Source organism: Natrix helvetica, assembly GCF_964273705.1.
Source record: "Natrix helvetica genome assembly, chromosome: 1".
NCBI classification, from domain to species: Eukaryota; Metazoa; Chordata; class Lepidosauria; order Squamata; family Natricidae; genus Natrix; species Natrix helvetica.
The window spans coordinates 24,238,363-24,258,128 of NC_138548.1; the positions used below are offsets into that span (position 1 = coordinate 24,238,363).

The following is a 19,766-nucleotide window of genomic DNA, read 5'->3' on the forward strand; positions in this document are numbered from 1 at the left end:
AAAAAAAAGTTATTTACTCAAAACAATTTTGGACAGAAAGGAGGAAGCGGAGAAATGACAAACCTACTCAAATATAAACTTTAAACTTGGTTTTGGATTTGAAAAAGAAACCAAACACTTTGAAAGATTTATTCTGTTTGAACTTTTTCCAATTGATAAATCTTAACTCCAAAAAACAAAAGAGAGAGAGAAGCACTTCTACTTACTGATAACTGATAACCTAACTTTGACTGTGCGGGAAGTTTTAATTAACCAACTGCCATAAATCAGAACTTTGAAAAGTAGGAGGCAGAGAAGAATACCTGAATCTCGCTGATTGCAAGCCTGTTTCAAGTGATATATTGTGAGCAACTACAAGAGACCGGACCCGGGAAGGGAAAGAATAACAACAGAATATTAACAGAATCCAAACTGGGAAATACAAAGGGTTTTTTTTATTTGTTTTGCTTTCTTCTTTTCTTTTTTTGCTCGGCAAAAGAGTACGATGGCCCCAGCTTCTCTTCCAGTTTGAATTTAAGGTGGTCCAGAGTCTCAAAGTGAGATTGTATAACTAACTGCAATTTTGGATCTGGACATTAAGGTAGAACAAAAGACTAAGATGGTCACCATCTTTTTTCCCCACAGCAATTGAAGCAGACAAACTTAAGGTGGAACAGAATTCCGAAATAAGAACTGTATAACTGTATAATTAATTGTAACTTTGGAACTGGACTTCATGGAAAACTGGAAATTTGAAGAACTATGTGCAATTTTAAAGAATATACATAAATCAGTAAAATCAAGCCTAATTAGAAGTTTGAATCCAGAGAAGCACATGGCCATAGAAGAACTCAAAGAAGAAGAGGGAGGGGTGAGGCATTGAAGGGGTAGAAGAGGAGAGAAATAAAAAGCAGACAAAAAACTCATTTGGTCCCAGCAATGTTGTAGGGAAAATTGTGAAAAGGGGAGGAGTCCCAATAAAAGGGAAAAGAAAGCTGACAAAAGTGGTCTTGGAGGCTGTTAGTGGTATAAGGAAAATTGAAGAAGGAGGTTATCCCACAACAAAGAGGAATATAAATTATTCCTTTGGTCACCTGAGGAAATTTGAAGGGAGTGGATTTGTTAAAATAAAGAAAAGGGAGAAGACAGGAACAGAGAAGTGGGACAAAAGACTTACCAGGAAAAAACCAGATAATTAGAAGCTACTATATGGGAAAATATAAAGTTAAGATAAAGGCTTTATTCCTCAATATGATAATAAAATGGAGTTGCTATCTGGTTGAACATAATTGAAAGATAACTAAATAAAAGTTAAAATATATGGAATATGGATAAATATGAAACTGATATGGGGAGTTTGTAAAGCAGAGGTTTGTGACTTATCTTTTAACATAATAATTAAATTGAGTTGCGAATTGAGTGAATGTGACAATAGAAGGACAACTAAGCATGGGTCAAAATCTATGTAACATGGACATATATAGAACCTTTAAGATGATGAACAAAGTGAGATGTTTACCACTTGTTACTTTATATAATACATTAAGGGAAGTGTAATGAACACTGAACAGCGAAGATTGTCATCTAGAGATAACTAAGGCTAATCTAATTCAAGGTATAGAAAAATGGAGAGGGAATATGAAATATATGTACAATGGGAAACTATTGTGATAAAAAGACAGAATCACAAATTGAGGGCATGTAAGGATGTATAACTATATAAAGATAATGATGAGAATAGCTGGGAATTGTAACCAGGTCTACAGCTCGACCAAAATTAGGTTGGGGGTGGAGTTATGTATACTTTTCTGTTATATCACTTTTTTTACTAAAAGAGGAGAAAAATTAAATATGCATATTCAAAAAGAATTATAAATACCATCAACATAAAAGGGAGCTTGCTCAGAAGCTGAAGTACACCAAGTAAATGAGATGAAGAGTGGGAAGTAGAGGAGAAAGGGAAGGGAAGAAGAGAGTGATAGGAGAGAGGGCAAAGGGGGAGAAGAGGAGGAGAGAAATGAGGAGTGGTAAGGGGAGAGAGGAGAAGGAGAGAGGAAGGGGAAGTAGAGAAGAGAAGAGAAGAGAAGAGAAGAGAAGAGAAGAGAAGGGTGACAGAAGGAAGAAAGGAGGTAGGGAGGGGGAGGAGAGAGGGAGAAGAAAGTGATCGATAAAGTACAAATATAGTGTATGGAGAGAAGAAGAGCTAGTAATTGGTTTTGGGGGGTTGTTGGTAAGATGAATTGATGTAAACATTTAATAATACAATATGATGTTGGTTATGTAATAGTATACATGTGATTATATGTTATGAAAATGGAAAAATAAAAAAACTTTAATCAAAAAATGTACTGGATAGTATATGGTCTGTTGTGAGGAATTAATGTATATTGAATTAAGCCAAAATGACTGTAGCAGGATACTTACTGTATATGCTCATTTTGTTTTCTGATATTGGGTGCTGTGTACATCAAGAGAAAAAAAAAGTTATTTGAATGCATAGGGAATGAGTTCTTTGTGGTAAAACAAAACAAGATTGGCTCAAGAATGAATGAACATGGACCAAAGCCAAAAGTATGTGATAAATATGAACGAAATATATTTAAGTGGTTTGAATGTAGAGTGGGAAACATTGAATTGCAGAAACAAATGTAATATGAATGGGCTGAGTGAAAGGGGAAGTCCAAGACAGTCGTAGTTGGAAGAAGTCCAAAAAGAGAGAGAAGTGAGATGTTTAAATAGCAAAGGACAACGTAGGAACCAGTGGAAGGACATGGTGGAAACATGAACAGTTTGGAAAAATGGAAATGTATGGAATAGAACTATGAATGCATTGACATGTTAACTGTTTCTTCCTTCTTGTTCTTATGCCTTTAACTTCTTTGGCTTATTGTTTCTTGCTCCTTTTCTACACTTTGCATAAAATTACTTGCCCCACAAGGAAATAGCATGATGGGTAGGGGCTTAACCCAAATGCACTTGGAGAATATTAAGTTGGAGAAAGGTAGCTTGAATCATAGAAACATTAACAGTGCTACCAACGTGATCAGTCACAAAAACTGTCAAGCATAGTTTTTTTTATCCCATCCAAAGTCACGGTGACATTTCAGTCTCTGTTTGCATTTCAAACCAGATTCAACCACATTATTCCAAGTATAACAGGTGGGCTTTCCCCCCGTGGCTATCTAATTGGTGCTTGCATGGCAAGGAGCTTTCACTTGTCACATCTTTGCTCCCTTTGACAATTGTTCCCAATCTGAAATAGCAATTCTTCCTTTGTGGGGTTTCAGCCAGTTTTGAAGAAGAAATCCTGACCTACTTAGATTGGCAATCTTAGGAAGAATCTTGGAAACCCAAGGTGCTTTTTTTTTCAAGAGCCAACTGGAATTTCTGGTTTTTCTTTGAAGATAATAATAATAATAGTAGTAGAGTTGGAAGGGACCTTGGAGGTCTTCTAGTCCAACCCCCTGCCTAGGCAGGATGTTTCACTTCTCATCCAAGAAGCTTCTTCAGCTCTGACTGGATGGTGGGGAAGGGAAGGATTTATACTCCTTGCAGACAGCTGGACATTTGCATTCTTTTAGAGCAGTGGTTCTCAACCCCTTTGGGCCTAAGACCATCGGGAAATACATATTTTTTAAAAAAATACAGAAAACATAAAATAATTTTATGGTTGGGGGTCTGTATTAAAGGGTTGTGGCATTAGGAAGGTTGAGACCCACTGTTTTAGAGAGTCAATAAGGCCACCTGGAGATTTACCTGTGTCATCAGGATCACCTGAGTGGTGCAAATGGGTGTGGAGCCTTCTTGGAACTGTTGAAAGGACTGTGTTGTAGACTGGAGATAGATGATATTGTATCTCTCTCACTCTGTTGAGAGAGGGCTGTTCAGTTTTGACCTAAATGGCCTCTTTGACCCCTCTTTCAAACCAGTAGTCCTCTGTGTCCAAAATGTGGACTTTGCTGTCTTCAAAATAATGGCCTTTGTCAGACGTCACTTCCGGGATCGGACAACGACGGACATGTTTGTTTAGCAGATTATCTCAAGAGAGATAAAAAACAAATATGGTGGGATATGGATCTAGCTTATAGGATAAATTCAGCATATTCTAGAAGACACAATGTTCTGAGGAAGATACATGTTAAGTTTGTCAGGAGATACACAAGGGACGAGGTACTTGCGACCCAAAGGGAGGGACCATTGAAATATGAGGGTGAAGAGATCACCATTCTCAAACAGATCCCGAAAAAAATAAGAGATAGAAGGAGGAAATTTTCCTCCCTAGCAAAAAAATTATATGAAAAAGGGATCTGGTTTAAATGGCTGATTCCGGAGGGGATGTTAATCTTCTGGGAGGGAAACAGGATCAGAATCAATACAGTCCAGGAGGCGGAGGCCTTCATTAAAAAGAATTTTCCACTCTCAGAGGAGGAACAGAGTGGGAGTAGTGAAAGAGACAGTAAAACACAAGACAGTAAGATCCAAGACAGGAAGGAGGGGGGCACTGAGGCTCTCTCTGGCGACAGGGAGGAAGAAGCAATATCGAAAAGGCCCAGATCTCAAAAATAAAATTATTTGGAACAATAGCAGTTAGTGATATATTAGAAAACGACAAAGAGAAACATGTAGGAACACAAGACTAACAATATAGAGTAAGATTTGGTTTACTGTTTTCTTCTATAAATTTGTTGTACAATGTTATATAAATGAGTACCATGCTGGGATCTCTACCAGCAGTATGAAAGCTGCCAAAAAATTTTGTATACCTATTTACCCTTCCCTATATATTTGAAAACCAATAAAACTTTGTTCAAAAAAAAAAAGAATGGCCTTTGTCTTTTAAATGCAGATGGACTGCTGAATCTAGTCCTGATGGGTTTGTTCTCCTATGTTGTGCCATGCATTTATGAATGGTTGTTTTGTTTCCCCAATGTACAGATATGCACATGGCTCACTGCATTGCATGCACCACATTGCTCAGTTTCCATTCCCCACCATCCAGTCAGAGATAAAGAAGCTTCTTGGATGAGAAGCAACATGTAAAACCAGAGAATCCAGTTGTCTTTTGAAAAAGCTCCTTTGGGACAACCATGACCTGGATGACTGAGAATTCCATAGACACTTAGACCTTCAAATTCTTCTGGGTTCCCAGTAAAATGTCATTCAGCTACCGAATCCTTAATTACCAAAGCAGCAAAATAGGACCCCAACTGGAAAGAAGAGCTTGTTGAACTACAATGAACAACCTGATAATGGCTTTGAGAAGAATGCAATGAATAGACTCCCCTACAGAAAAGAGGGGAGGATATATTGAGATCGGGGTTAGCCCAGCAAAACAAGTTCATCCTACAAAAAGGATAACATTTCTATGTATCAAAAATGTCTCCAATACAATACTTTAACACTTTCTTAAAAGCTATTGTACAGGCAGTGCTTGCCCCAGCTATAAACCAAAATCCTTTACCAAAATCCTTAGTTTCAAAGCTACTTTCATTCTCATCTATACAAGAGCTCATGCTATGACTAGATGGTGGTCCAAGCCTCTGATCTTCTCCTGAATTTTAATGAAATCTTTTTGCGGCTGCCTAACTTCTTGTTTCTCTATTAACACTTCCTGAAGTTCTTTAATCTGAGTCCAGCCATTCTCTTCCTTCCAGGTGTTCTTGGAAGCACCTTGTTGGGAATTCTGGCAGTTGAAATCTACATATCTTAAAGTGGCCAAGGTTAAGAAATACAGTTTCAGCAGTCAGGAAGGGAAATTCTGGGAGTTGAGGACACACATCTTAAAACAGCCACTGGCTATTTTAAGAAACACTGGACTAAGTTTGGAAAAATAAACACCTAGAAATTGACAGCATGAATACTAGTTTCTGTTCCACATTATACTATGGCTTGAGTTATATATTTATACGATAAGGAGGTAAGAGAACCAGGTTGATTTAATGGTTAAGGAAGCAGACTAGAAACCAGGAAACTCCGAGTTCTAGTCCTGCCTTAGGGATTAGAAAACTGGCTGAGTGATTTTCAGCCAATCACCAGGAGACTGTGAGTTCTAGTCCTGCCTTAGACCTGAAAGCCAGTTGGGTGATTTGGGGTCAATCACTCTCTCTCAGCCCAACCACCTTACAGAGTTATTATTATGGAGAAAATGGAAAAAGGAAGACGTGTTAGAACCGAGGTGGTGCAGTGGTTAGAGTGCAGTACTGCAGGCTACTTCAGCTGACTGCTAGCTGCAGTTCAGCAGTTCAAATCTCACCGGCTCAAGGTTAACTCAGCCTTCCATCCTTCCGGTAAAATGAGGACCCAGATTGTTGGGGGCAATATGCTGACTCTGTAAACCGCTTAGAGAGGACTGTAAAATCACTATGAAGTGGTATATAAGTCTAAGTGCTATTGCTGTTGCTAGATATATTTGCCACTTTGAGTTATTGATAAAAAATAAAGGCAGATATAAATCAAATCCATACATAAATAAACAAACAAACAAACAAACAAACACAAATGCTAGAAGGCATCTGCCTTTCCGAATTCCTCCTACTTCTACCTCTCCCTTTCTCTGGTTTTTGAGAGCTGCTACTCACATGAACTCAACAATCCTGGGTTAGGTTTCCTGGTATACAGCAACCATACAGTCCTATAAACTTTTCACCTTAAGAAGAAGTATCATTTCTTTAAGTCTCCTGAGGCCATTCAAGAAAGCAATTTCTTTGGAATGTTGACTGTGCTCCTTGTAAAAACTCTCTCTGGAATCATTTTTTATTTCTTGCCATGAATAACAAATGAGTAAAATACAATGGTCTTGTAGCAAATGTCAGGAATAAAAAAACTTATTTGAGGCAGTTAAAGAGGAACAGCTTGGTGCTTTGGTGCCAAGGCCTTCCTGCTTCAGTGCACCGCATTAGTTTCCTCAGGTTAGCTGTTATATGGCATCACAACTTCCAATGGAAAAATGACTTTACAAAGTACAATCTATGCTCTGAGTATCAAAGGTTATGTTAAAGGATAAGGAATGGCTTTTTATGTGACAAGCAATTCCTCCTCATTGTTCTTCTTTTGTCACCTCTTCAGCTCCCATCCTGGTGCCTTTGACAAGGTTATAATATATGCCTACCAACATTTTCCTCCTCTATGTCCTTCATAGACAGGTACCTTCTTTTCATGGATGGTCTTCCCGTGTCTTCTTTTTCTGTGTTCCTTCATTACTACGCAATAATTCCTGAGAATAATTACAAATGCAAATGGGACCAGGTTGAGATATCGCTCATGAATCAGTGAAAATTACCACCTACATCATGAGCAGGCAAACAACAGTCCATGAGGCCTGCAGCCAATTCCTTCTGGCCCTCAAAACTTCACCAAAATTAATGGTCTCCATCTCCTCTTTCTCTTTCAATATATTTCCCTTATCCTCTAAAGCCGCAATGGCCCTCTTTGTGGGCACATGTGCCATCACCGAAACTGGAGTGCACACCTGTGCATGCATGCATGTGCACGCGCACCCAAGCGCCGGAACTTGGAAGACGGCAGCTGGCCGGCTCATATGCACGCAACGGAACCCGGGGGGAGCAGCTGGCCACTGCACACATTTGCATTGGCCAGATGCTCTCTTCCAGGTTCCGGTGCTTCAGTGTGTGCTTGCGTGCATATGCACGCATGCAGGCACTCCAGTTTCAGCACTCAGGGCTGAAAAGGTTGGCCATCACTGCTTTAAAGCATGGTCTCCCCAATTCATTTAATCAACTTTTCCAAAAGAGCAATTGGGTTGCTGAGAAAAAAAGTATGCATCAAAAGGAATTCTATGTGGCTCTTTTTTTGGGGGGGGAAGGTGAAATGTCATACTTCACCCGGGGGGGGGGGGGGGGGCAAGTGTCATAATGGATTCATAGCAGGGTAAAGAGCAGCAAAAATTGGAATCCAGCTAGAAATTGTCTTTCCCCAGAAAACCCCCAGTAAAGGAAAACGTAGATTGAATTTTCTAAGCTCTACAAGGTTGACAAGAGTCTTTTCTTTTCTTTTGGAAAAAACAACCAAGCACTTACCACAGAACCAACATGCTTGAGGGACGTCTTCAACCATGCTCCTTAGAAATCTCTGTAACACTGGAATATAGTGCAGGGGAATATTATATAGATATTGCATCTGCTGGCACTGCTGTGGCATGGGGACCTACAAAGGAATTGCATGATGAAAAATGTATTTGTTTTGGCATTTAATATTCAGTTTGTTTGGAAATCTGTTGGTTATTTGGGTTTAGACCACTTGTTTTACACTACAATCCCTATGACCACATGGCCATCCAGGAAGTACCAAGAACATACCAATATTATTATTTTTTTTAAAAAAAAACAGCACTGGAATAAACATGCCAGCTTTTAAAATGTTTTAAATAATAAAAATGGAAACCATCTCAGCCATCTTGCAAGATTTATTAAGTAAATGGAACCTCTGTCTGCTCCATGAGGGGATCTACAGATTTTTAATTAAAAATAGGAAGGAAACTTTGCAGTTTCAGAAATCTATCCCCCAAAGCAGACAATTAAATGGAAAGGCATTACTGTGGTCCATTAATTCTTAGATGAAAATCACATGGTACTTTAGAGACAAAAACATGAGTAAAAATAGTCACATTTCTAAGGGAATACAACAATGAAATGAGGAGGCATTTTTGTTTTACTATTCTCATTTTTCCTGCAGACTCCATGCCTTTTAGAAAACAGATAAGGGAGAATATATTTTTTTTCATACTGGAGCTGAATATATTTACATGTTTATGACAATATTTGTATCTTATCTTTCCAGTTAAAGTGTTCAAGCATATTGTAACATATACGTTATAGGGTTTCCTGCCTAGGCAGGGGGTTGGACTAGAAAACCTCCAAGGTCCCTTCCAATTCTGCTATTGTATTGTATTATTGTAAACTAAAATATGGTTTTAACTCAAAGAGGATATTAAAACCTTGGTTTATCTCCTCTAATAACTGCATTGGCTGAGGGATAGTGAATAATCTACTCAAATTAAAATAATAGAATTCTTTACTGTAAAACCATTAACAAATTATTCCTCTGTTATTGCAATCTCAGGTACACAAATCTATTTTGGATGGTGAAGTCCTTGGTATTCTCTGAGTTTGACTGTTTGCTTTCAGGTATTTCATTAGCCAACTGGGAAAAATCATCAGTGTGAAACAGACCACCCCCCTCTGCCCCCTTTATATACAGCAGTTTATCCTGCCAATATATGCAATATTTTGGTAGTTCCTTGATTAAGGTATTGTTTTCCGCTTAATTGTCTGCTTCTCTGGTGTGGGCTGCTATAAATGATGTGTTTTGGTCTTTTTGATTCCTTCTTAAGTTTTTATAGTCTCTTTTAGATGGATGGAATGAATGAAATCTGTTTGAATGTAATTAGATTCAACATGTATTTTTATAGACAAACATACTGAGCCACCTATACTGTAAATTATACCAGCAACTGCTGAAAGAACTTCACTTTGAGGTAACACTGCAGATAAGCACTTTGAATAGCTTTCAAAACGACAATACCAGACTTCCTGTGTGAAAAGGGAAACCTACTTACAAGAGAAACCACCAGGAGATCTTCCAGCCACAGATTAAACTGAGAAGTTTAAAAAAAGAAAAACCATCCTAAAAGAAGATTATGGCAAACCACTTCCATACTGTTGCTACAAAGCTTTCCCAGATATGATCATTCAAAAGATAACGTTATATGCCTACCCAGAGTAGGCTCAGTCATGGAAATGTTACTTTCTGTCTCCCAACTCAGTCCTACTCAGGTGCCAAGATAACTTCTGAAGAAAACAAGAGTGCATAAAAGAGCAACAAAGATGACTAGGAGACTGGAGGCTAAAACGTAGGAAAACCAGTGTCAGGAATTGAGTATGTCTAGTTTAATGAAAAGAAAAACTAGGGGTGACATGATGGTAATGCTCCAAAATCTAAGAGACTGCCACAATGAAAGGGAGGGGGGGAGTCAACCTATTCTCCAAAGCACCTGAAGGCAGGACAAAAAGCAATGGATGGAAATTAATCAAGGAGAGATGCAACCTGGAACTAAGGAGAAATGTCCTTAGAGTTAAAACAGTTTGCCTCCAGAAGATGTATATACTCCAACACTGAAGGTTTTCAAGAAGAGATTGGAAACCATTTCTCTGAAATGGTTTAGGGTTTAGAAGAAGAACTATTGAGAGTGTCCTCTCACAAAATTCATGGGCTATGGACCCAAAGTCAGAGCATTGGTAGCCACCAATTTATGCAATTCCTTATTCCTGGAAACACGGGTGACCCCCAACAATCCTTGCTTTTAGGAATCAAGGTAAACCAGTCTTCTTCCAATTGATTTTTGGCCTTAACTCTACAGGTAGTTCTTGACTTCTACTTTCACTTAGTTACCATTCAAAGTTACAACGTCACTGAAAAAAGTGAGTTATGACCATTTTTCACACTTGTGACCATTGCAGTATCCCCATGGTCCTGTGATTTACATTTGGATTCTTGACAACTGACTCATACTTATGACGGTTGCAGTGTCCCAGGGTCATGTGATCGGCTTTTGCAACCTTCTGACAAGCAAAGTCAAAGGGGAAGCCAGACTCACTTAATAACAGTGTTACTAATTTAACAATTGCAGTGAATCACTTAACAAGGGTGGCAAGAAAAGTCATAAAATGAAGGAAAAAGTCACTTTACAAATTTTTCACTTAGCAGCAAAAATGTTGGACTCAATGATGATCATAAATTAATATGGTATTTAGAAGACCAATATAGTTTTGAGGCAATTTGCATTATTTCTTTTAAATTGTAGGGTTGGTTAAGCTATCACCGTGATGGCATGCATGCCCAATGTGGCATGCGGGGCCATGTTGCCTGGCACACACAGCATCACCCATTCCTCTTCTGGGTTTCTGGCACGTGCGCATGACAATCAGCTGGCCTTTGTGCGTGTGGCAATACCGGAAACTGGAAGAGCTGGGCTTCCATTTTCCTGCATGCGCATGCCGCCGGCCAGCTGATCGTCACGTGTACATGTGCACCAGAAACCTGGCCTCGTGCATGTGCGTGCCAGAAACCAGAAGTTCATTTCCGAGGGTGCACATGCGCCCCCTGGGCAGCTCCTCTTACAGGTTGCAGCCCAGACGAGCGTGTGCACTCCCTTTTCGGCACTCAGCGCCGAAAAGGTTCACCATCACTGAGCTACCATATATCATCCCGGTTCTGCTTATAAATATTGCTCAATGAAACTTAGCAAAATCTAAACCTTCTACTTCTTAGTCACTTAGCACTTTTTCCATAGAGTTTAGCAATCTTTTCATGACTGAAAGCCAACTTCATCAAGCTACGCCATAAACAAAATTAGGGTCTCTAGATGTTCTCCTCTATCTTGAGAATGGAGAGGTTTCCTTATTTTTTCAGCCGTTAAACCAATGGTAGATTTAAGGCTGCTGACTTTATGGATTTCACACTTCCAATGATGGTGAAGGGTGCCCCTATTTTCAAGACCAGTGTGATTCATTTTAAATAAACAGAACTATAGATATGGATGCTTTGCGCGACTCAAAAACAGGGTCCATGCAAGAACAGAACATATTATGCCAAATGCATATATGTTAACTATGGGATATTATGTATACCATCACCTAGTTCCACTTTTAAAATGTTATTTATGTACAATAAAAGGCAGAATGCATCTTTTTCTGAAAATAGTGCTGCGTGCGTAATTCAACCTTCTTCATTTTAACACTTTTGAGATACGTTGGCACTATAAATACCAACATTCCCAGCTACCAACCTGCCTTCCATTGAGGACCTGTACACAGCATGAGTAAAAAAAGAGGGCTGTGAAAATATCTGCAGACCCCTCATATCCTGGACATAAATGGTTTCAACTTCTGATGCTGAGGGCACTGCACACCAAAACAACTAGACACAGGGACAGTTTTTCTCCCCCCGAATGCCATCACTCTGATTAACAACTAATTCCTACAACACTGTCAAATCATTTACAAAGACTGTATTACTATTATTCTTCTCTTCCTTGCTAGTACCTATCTCTTCCAACTTATTACTATAACCGTGTTGCCAGGGGTGAGTTTCCGGCTTCTTCTACTGCTGGTTCACTCAGGGACGTACTTCAGGCACATGCCCAGTAGGTTAAAACCGGTTCTATCGGCGGTGCCGTAGGTGCCGCCATCTTGGTTTTTGCTTCTGTGCATGCACAGAAGCAAAAAACAAGATGGCGGCACCTACGGCACCGCTGATGGAACCGGTTTGGGGGTGTGGCCAGCTGAGTTACTACCTACTCGGCCGAACTGGTCCAAACTGGTAGGAATCCACCTCTGCATGTTGCTTATATCTTTTAATTTATATTGTTTTTATTTGTTTCCTAATACGATTTGATAGCTTAGTAATCTTGACTACCACTAAGTGTTGTATCTTTTTATTCTTGATGAATGTATTTTATTCTCTTTATGTACACTGAGAGCATATGCACCAAAGACAAATCCCTTGTGTGTCCAATCACACTCGGCCAATAAAGAATTATATTCTATTCTATTCTAATTTGGCCAAGAATATCTGCAGGAAACCATCTTAGAAAAGGCTTGTGCAAAGCTTATCCTCATTAATATGAACATCTCAGTAAGATTATAATTACAGGTCTCTGGCAAGTAACAGACAGAGAGATATAGAAAGAGACAATCAGTGACTATCCGATAATCTTATTGGGATTGGGCTAAATTACCTGTGTTTGATAGCAGGCCCTGATTTTGGTTTTGAATAAATATTGTCTGTGGATGGAAACATGCAAAAGGCAGGATTTTTCCTCCAACTTCTGAGGAAGAATATGTTAGTCCTACGAGAAAACACTTACCCTTCTGGCTTTATAGCAAACAGTGACACCTAGTGAAAGAATGCTAATATTCTTTTTAAAGGATAGAAATTATATAGTATAGGAAAATATGATTAGGTATCAGAAGATTTTGTATAAATGTCCTCCATAATTATCTGCAGGAGACATCAAAGAGCACCTGATGGAAAGACAGGTGACGGAGATGACTGGATTGCTGAGTTTAAATAAGGCAAAGATTAGAATCCATTCATCATAGCACTATCTGTGCTTCATTCAAACTGTGTGTGTGTACACACAGACACACAAACACATACATACATACATACATACATACATACATACATACATACATACATGAACTAGGTATGTCTAGCTTAAGAGAAAGAAGGACTAGGGGAGACATGATAGCAGTGTTCCAATATCTCAGGGGTTGCCACAAAGAAGAGGGAGTCAAACTATTCTCCAAGGCACCTGAGGACAGAACAAGAAGCAATGGGTGGAAACTAATCAAGGAGAGAAGCAACTTAGAACTGAGGAGAAACTTCCTGACAGTTAGAACAATTAATCAGTGGAACAGCTTGCCTCCAGAAGTTGTGAATGCCCCAACACTGGAAGTCTTTAAGAAGATGTTGGATAGCCATTTGTCTGGAACGGTATAGGGTTTCCTTCCTAGGCAGGGGGTTGGACTAGAAGACCTCCAAGGTCCCTTCCAACTCTACTATTGTATTGTATTGTATTATTGTACATACATACATACATACATACATACATACATACATACATACATACATACCCTGTTTCCATGACAATAAAACCTCCCTGGATAATAAGCCCAATCGGACTTTTGAGCACATGCACTAAAATAAGACCTCCCCTGAAAATAAGACATCCCAGAAAATATTGCAATACAGAAGCAGCCATGAGGTGACCACGCTCGCTGCCTCCTGCACCTCAAAAATAAGACCTCCCCAAAAATAAAGCCAAGTGCCTATTTCGGAGGTCAAAAGAAAATAAGACCCTGTCTTATTTTCGGGGAAACATGGTGTGTGTGTGTGTGTGTGTGTGTGTGTATCTCACATGGCATAAATGAAAGCAATGTTACCAATCCTGATGCCCAATTGTATAACATGAAAATGATAAATTACACATGATAAATTACACATATTCCAGAAAGTCATGGAAAGATTGCAGATACAAATAAAAGAGATTCAGTCAGTGGGCAGACAGAGGGATAGTTAAAAAAAAAGACAGGGAAACGAAAAGGGGCTTGGAAAAGATGATAAATATCTCCAACTGTGTAGAAGCAGACTGAAAATATAAAGTGCAAGACCTCCACATCTGAGCATTGAGAAGTTTCCATGATGTCAACCTTACCTCAGGTTTTCTGTGGAAAGAGATTGAAGGTGGTCTGTAGTATAGTTTGTAGCAGGGGTGAAATCTACTTACCTTCGCTATTAGTTCACAAATGTGAGTGCTTGTTTCCACACATGCGCAGAGCATCAAAAACAGATGTGATGACGTCTGGGCAGGTTGGCAGAACCTGCTACCGTCCACGCTCGCAAAGGTAAGTAGAACAGCAAAGGGGGAATCTGCTGTTCCACTCGATTTAGATTAGCTAGAAAGCAGGAAATCTGGTCCGAACCAGTAGCATTTCACCCCTGATTTGTAGTACTGAACCAGGGTGGTGGAGTGGTTAGAGTGCAGTACTGCAGACTACCTCTGCTGCCTGCCGGCTGCCTGCAATTTAGCCATTCAAATCTCACCAGGCTCAAGGCTGACTCAGCCTTCCAGCCTTCTGAGATTGGTAAAATGAGGACCCAGATTGTTGGGGGCAATGTGCTGACTCTGTAAACTGCTTAGAGAGGGCTGTAAAAGTACTGTAAAGCGGTATATAAGTCTAAGTGCTATTGCTATTGTTACTTCTGTCATATACAGTTTATTTCCATGTACATGCACGCTAAGAATAAGACATGTTTCCATGGCATTAACAGATTCCATCAGATTCTTACGAGAAACCTTGTTGCAAGATTCTGGACTCAAATATGAATCATTTACTGTTGACAATCGATTCTAAAAGGTAGAAGTTATCAACCAATGTCTTCAACTGTCAGTTCTAAGGGAACTATCCCAGTTGCCATTTTATTTGGTTTTCTTTGTATTTTTTTCTTTGTAGGCCTTTTTTTTTTTCACTGTGTTCTTTGACTTTCACTACTAAAGCTTGAGACTATTTACATTTTCAGCTATTGGAGTAGTATCATCAGAACAGTTTATTTCTCCAGTTTTAAAACCACACTCATTTTCTTCTCTTGCAGCCTCCCTCAATATATATTCAGCTTATAGGCTGAATAAATAAGGAGCAAGTATACAGTCATTTGCAACCTGAGTTGCAAAGTTTGGTTCACCACCTTCTATTTCTAAACTGTGGTGTTCTATTCTATTAATAGGTAGACTTAGACTTAGAATAACCTGGTCCCTTTGAATGTATACTAATCGGCATACATTAAAATGAAATTTTGTTGCATACAGCTCTCAAAGGGTCTCCACCTCTAATATGCACTATATAAACATGATAAAGTAAATAAATACATACATACATACATAATTATGACAGCACAAGCACCTAGGATTTGCATTTCCTCTTTTGCCTATAGAACCAACTATGACCTTTACATATCCCCTACATGACTCCATAGGAATCTGACAACAGTCAAAAGAATATTAAAGGACATGTTCTTGCACAGGAACAGGAAGCTCAAATACAAAGCCCAAAGAAGGTATAAAACACCCCCACTCTCTCCATTTTGTTAGCTGCACCAGAACCATAAATGCTGATGGGTTCTGTTCATCATTAAACCATCTTTCCAACCAGCCTCCATGTTTCCAGGATCTTTCTCCTAGCTTGGAACTGAACCAGATGGATTTTTCTTCCAAAACTAGTAATCATTTGGATTTTTTTTTCAACCCATGTATAGTTCACCTACAAATGATTTTTGCACCAAGGTCTTCTCTCTATCTTCTTTTCTCCAGTTCCAGTTCAGATTACCTACTGCCTTTCTGTGCCATTACAGGCAACCACAACTGCCCTATGGTCATATTTTAAGAGGCATTGCTTCAGGATACACCAACAATATTTCCAGCAGCCAAATCTTACGATGGACCTAGATAAGGATTTTATCATGCAATTGCTCTGCCTTGTTCACAGAATTACATGTTGGGTATTGTTGAGGTAGAGGGGCATGCAAGATTATTTGGAACAATTAAATGACTGAAAGCACCTTTACATTTCAGAACTGCAGAACTAGAAAGATTTTCCAAGCATCACATTTATAATAATCATCTGTATCAATGGGCAGCCTGAAGTGAATGTTTGAAGAAAACAACAAAGCAGGCAACTTTCACAAAAATCAAGACTTTTAACACGTCATTCATCTCAAATGTAAAGTTAACATTGAATTGAAAGTGAAAGTAGATGCAATATCCAGAGGCAATTTGATCATTCCCCACTGCTCTGTACACTATCGTAATTTTTAATATATTTGAATAAGCTTTCAGAAAAAAATCTGCAAAAAATTGGTAATAAAATAAATTCTTCCTTGAGTCAAGCTTGATTTTTGGTGATAACTTGAAAATATTTATGTTGTTTTCTCATTAATGTTACAAAAGTGGTTTACCATTGTCTTCCTGCAATTATTTTTTGTTTGTTTCAATTTTCCACTCTGGTTTACATTCCTAAGTTTTCTTAAAAGTTCACCATCCATGTACTGACCAGGTTTAACTCTGCTGTTCTTTTCCCAGATGAGTCTATGTGCTCTAACTTGCTGTGACTAAAAGAAGTTCAGAATAAATGAGGAAAAGCAATCATTTCTTTGCTCAAGTATGGTTGCAAAAGCTGAAAAAAGCAAGAAAAAGAAGATAGGTGTCTTCAACTTATGGAGACCATTACTAAGAGTTGTGGAACATATTGTCCTACTGCCATCTAGCAGTATTATGTGATACTGTTAAGACAGGAATTGGTAGCTGACTGGAATTTGAAAGTTTTCAACACCTGAAAAAAATCTCTACCATCACTCTATAGAATCAATCCACCTAATTTTCACTAGATGGCAGCAGAGAGTTCCTATCTCTCTGTCTCTCTCTTTCCCTCTCCCTCTGTGGTTGCTTAGATTTCTCTTGTGAATCAGTACACTCACTGCATGTACCTCCAAATTGTTGAGATGTGAACAACAATATATTGGCTTCCAAAGTAGTCTCAACACTAGAAATCCTAGCTTGCTTAGCAAAGAATAAGCATGATTAAGTAAAATTGTCCTTTGGTTGTGTTTGCATAAGGAAATCATAGCATCCCACTGAGAATCTCTGGACTAAATAGTTATATAGCGTCTTAGGTTTAGGATCTGGTTTGTATCAACTACATTTTATGGTTTAGCGTTTTGTATGAAACTAGTTACTGTGTCTTATTCAATAACCAACATGGGGAGGGGGGATCCCAACCACAGAAGCTTTTGTTTTGTATCCTTAATTTCAGATGATCATGATGTTAAGAGGGCTGATCATAATGTGCTTCTATAACATAGAAGGAGTTATGATTTACCTGGTTATAAATCCTCTTCCCCCCAAATCAGAGGTGGTATTCAGCAGGTTCTGACCAGTTCTGGAGAACCGGTAGCGGAAATTTTGAATACTTCAGAGAACCAGTAAATACCACGTCTGACTGGCTCTGCTCCCATCTATTCTCTGCCTCCCGAGTCCCAGCTGATCAGCAGGAAATGGGGATTTTGCAGTATCCTTCCCCTGCCACGCCCACCAAGCCACGCCCACCAAGCCACACCATGCCCACAAGACATGTCCACAGAACCGATAGTAAAAAATGTTGAATCCCACTACTGCCTCAAACCCACCCATCCCCCGAAATAAATGGAATTGTCCTTATTTTGTTGCTCATTTTCTTCTTCTTTGGCCATGGATAATCCTTTTTCAGAAAGCTTATTTGCATATATTCAGAGAGACAAATGTCTGACATCTTCCAGTAAACATCCTCGGTTTGTTTGTTTTGAAGAATATATATCTGCGCAGCCACACAAAGATTAACCTATTTGGGGGATTAAACAGCAAAACACAAATGTATCCAAATTCTGTAGCTCCCTGATAGCAAAGAATGGATAATTCAGCTCATTAATCAAAATCTAGGTCACTCATCAAAGAACAGGGAAAATTACAGAACTTGCTTTATTTATTCATTCATTCATTTTCTTGCTGTCTGAATGAAAGTGGCTGGGGATAATTTGATCTCTCTTTGCCTCCCCACCTTAAAAAAACACCCAACCAATCATCTCAGGGCCTGAAGATCCATCACATAAGCCCTTTTTGCTTCAACAATAATACTGCCTACCTCGGGGTTTTTTTGTGCTTCCCAGTTAAACATAGAGACAAAGAAACAGAGTTATACAACAGGGATATACATACCGACATAAACAAGAGCTGTGTTAGGAGTTTTGCTGCATACACAGTTTGCCCCAGGTCAAAAGGAAGGTGTGGTGGCACTGTGGTTAGAATGCGGTATTGCAGGCATGGGAAGAAATTGTCGGAGTGTGAATTGAGCCCTATAATTAACGAGGTATGAAATTGTGGCTTCTCCTTGAAGTATATTTGATAAATAAGCAAAATAAACCCGAGATATATTCTAAGAAAAAAATTTTATTGTAAAGAAAGTAAAAATACAAACTTACTAAGCTAAGGATTACATCTTGGCAAAATTCCTGTCTGCCGTGGCAGATGGACAAAAGAAAAGAAGAGTAAAGTAAAGGTGTGGAAGAATGTGTGACATGCGCAGTGAAGCGTAGATAAGAAGTCAATTCATTCTACCGTATAATTCAGAATGTAGCTGGCAAACCAAAATAAACGCAGTGACAGAAATATCCATCTGGTTCAGTTCCAAGTCAGGAGAAAGGCACTGGAGGCAAAATGGAGATTGGAGGCAGATCTGAAAGAAGGTTTAATGATGAACAGAACCATCAAGCCCATGGTTCTGGTGCAGCTGACCACATGGAGTTGAGAGTGGGTTTTTTTACACCTTCTCTTGGGCTTGCAGTTGAGCTTCCTGTTCCTGTGCAAGAACATGTATTCTATTGGCTGTTGTCAGATTCCTATGGGGTCATGTAGGGGTTATATAGGGGTCACAGCTGACGCTATAGGTAAAAGAGGAGATTCAAATCTTAGGTGTCTGAGCTCTCAGATTTGATTGAAGTTTGGACTGCTCTGAGATGATGCAATGTCTGAAGTGCATTTAGGAGATTGTGCAATGCAGCTACTCTGTGTCTTCTGCTAAATGGCAGTGGGTAATCTTATTATGCCTTATTATGCCTCATGTTGCATCATCCTGAAGTTGAAGGTCTTTTTTTGGGGGGGGGGAAGATAGGCTGGCCATATCTTTCTTAATGGGCACAAAATATCTGCTTGGGGGACGGACTAGATGGAGTCTGCTTTCTGTCTTTAAAAAAACATGTTTCTCCATTTCTCATTTATAGAAATACAATATCTTGCCTTTTTAATATTATTCAAAATATTTCATTCTTCTTGGAGGGGGGGCTTCCCACACAGGCTAAATCTGCCCACTGCCAGGAGTTCGATCCTGACCGGCTCAAGGTTGACTCAGCCTTCCAAGGTCAGTAAAATAAGGACCAAGATTGTTGGGGGCAATATGCTGACCCTATAAACTGATTAGAGAACGCTGTAAAGCATGTGAAGTGGTATAGAAGTCAATAGCACTTCGCTATAGCACTTAACAATAGCAATAGCACTTAGCTATTGCTAAAGGGGCATGCTTCAAATGGATAATGTGCAGTTCCCCTTTGGACTTCAGCCTGAGGTCCTCTAATGCTTGCAGTGACTTTTAAACTTGAAAGCAGCTCTCAAGACTTGCATTTCT

At 39.2% G+C, this 19,766-nt stretch overlaps 1 long non-coding RNA gene across 1 annotated transcript; it reads right to left on the reverse strand.

The window, feature by feature from the left end:
• Nucleotides 1-6,723: 6,723 nt before the first annotated feature.
• On the reverse strand, nt 6,724-15,961 carry LOC309383675. The gene is made up of 3 exons (XR_014173891.1): nt 15,823-15,961; nt 8,016-8,142; nt 6,724-7,192 (listed from the first exon to the last, which is right to left on the reverse strand). It is a non-coding gene; the product is annotated as an uncharacterized lncRNA (long non-coding RNA).
• Nucleotides 15,962-19,766: the final 3,805 nt, after the last annotated feature.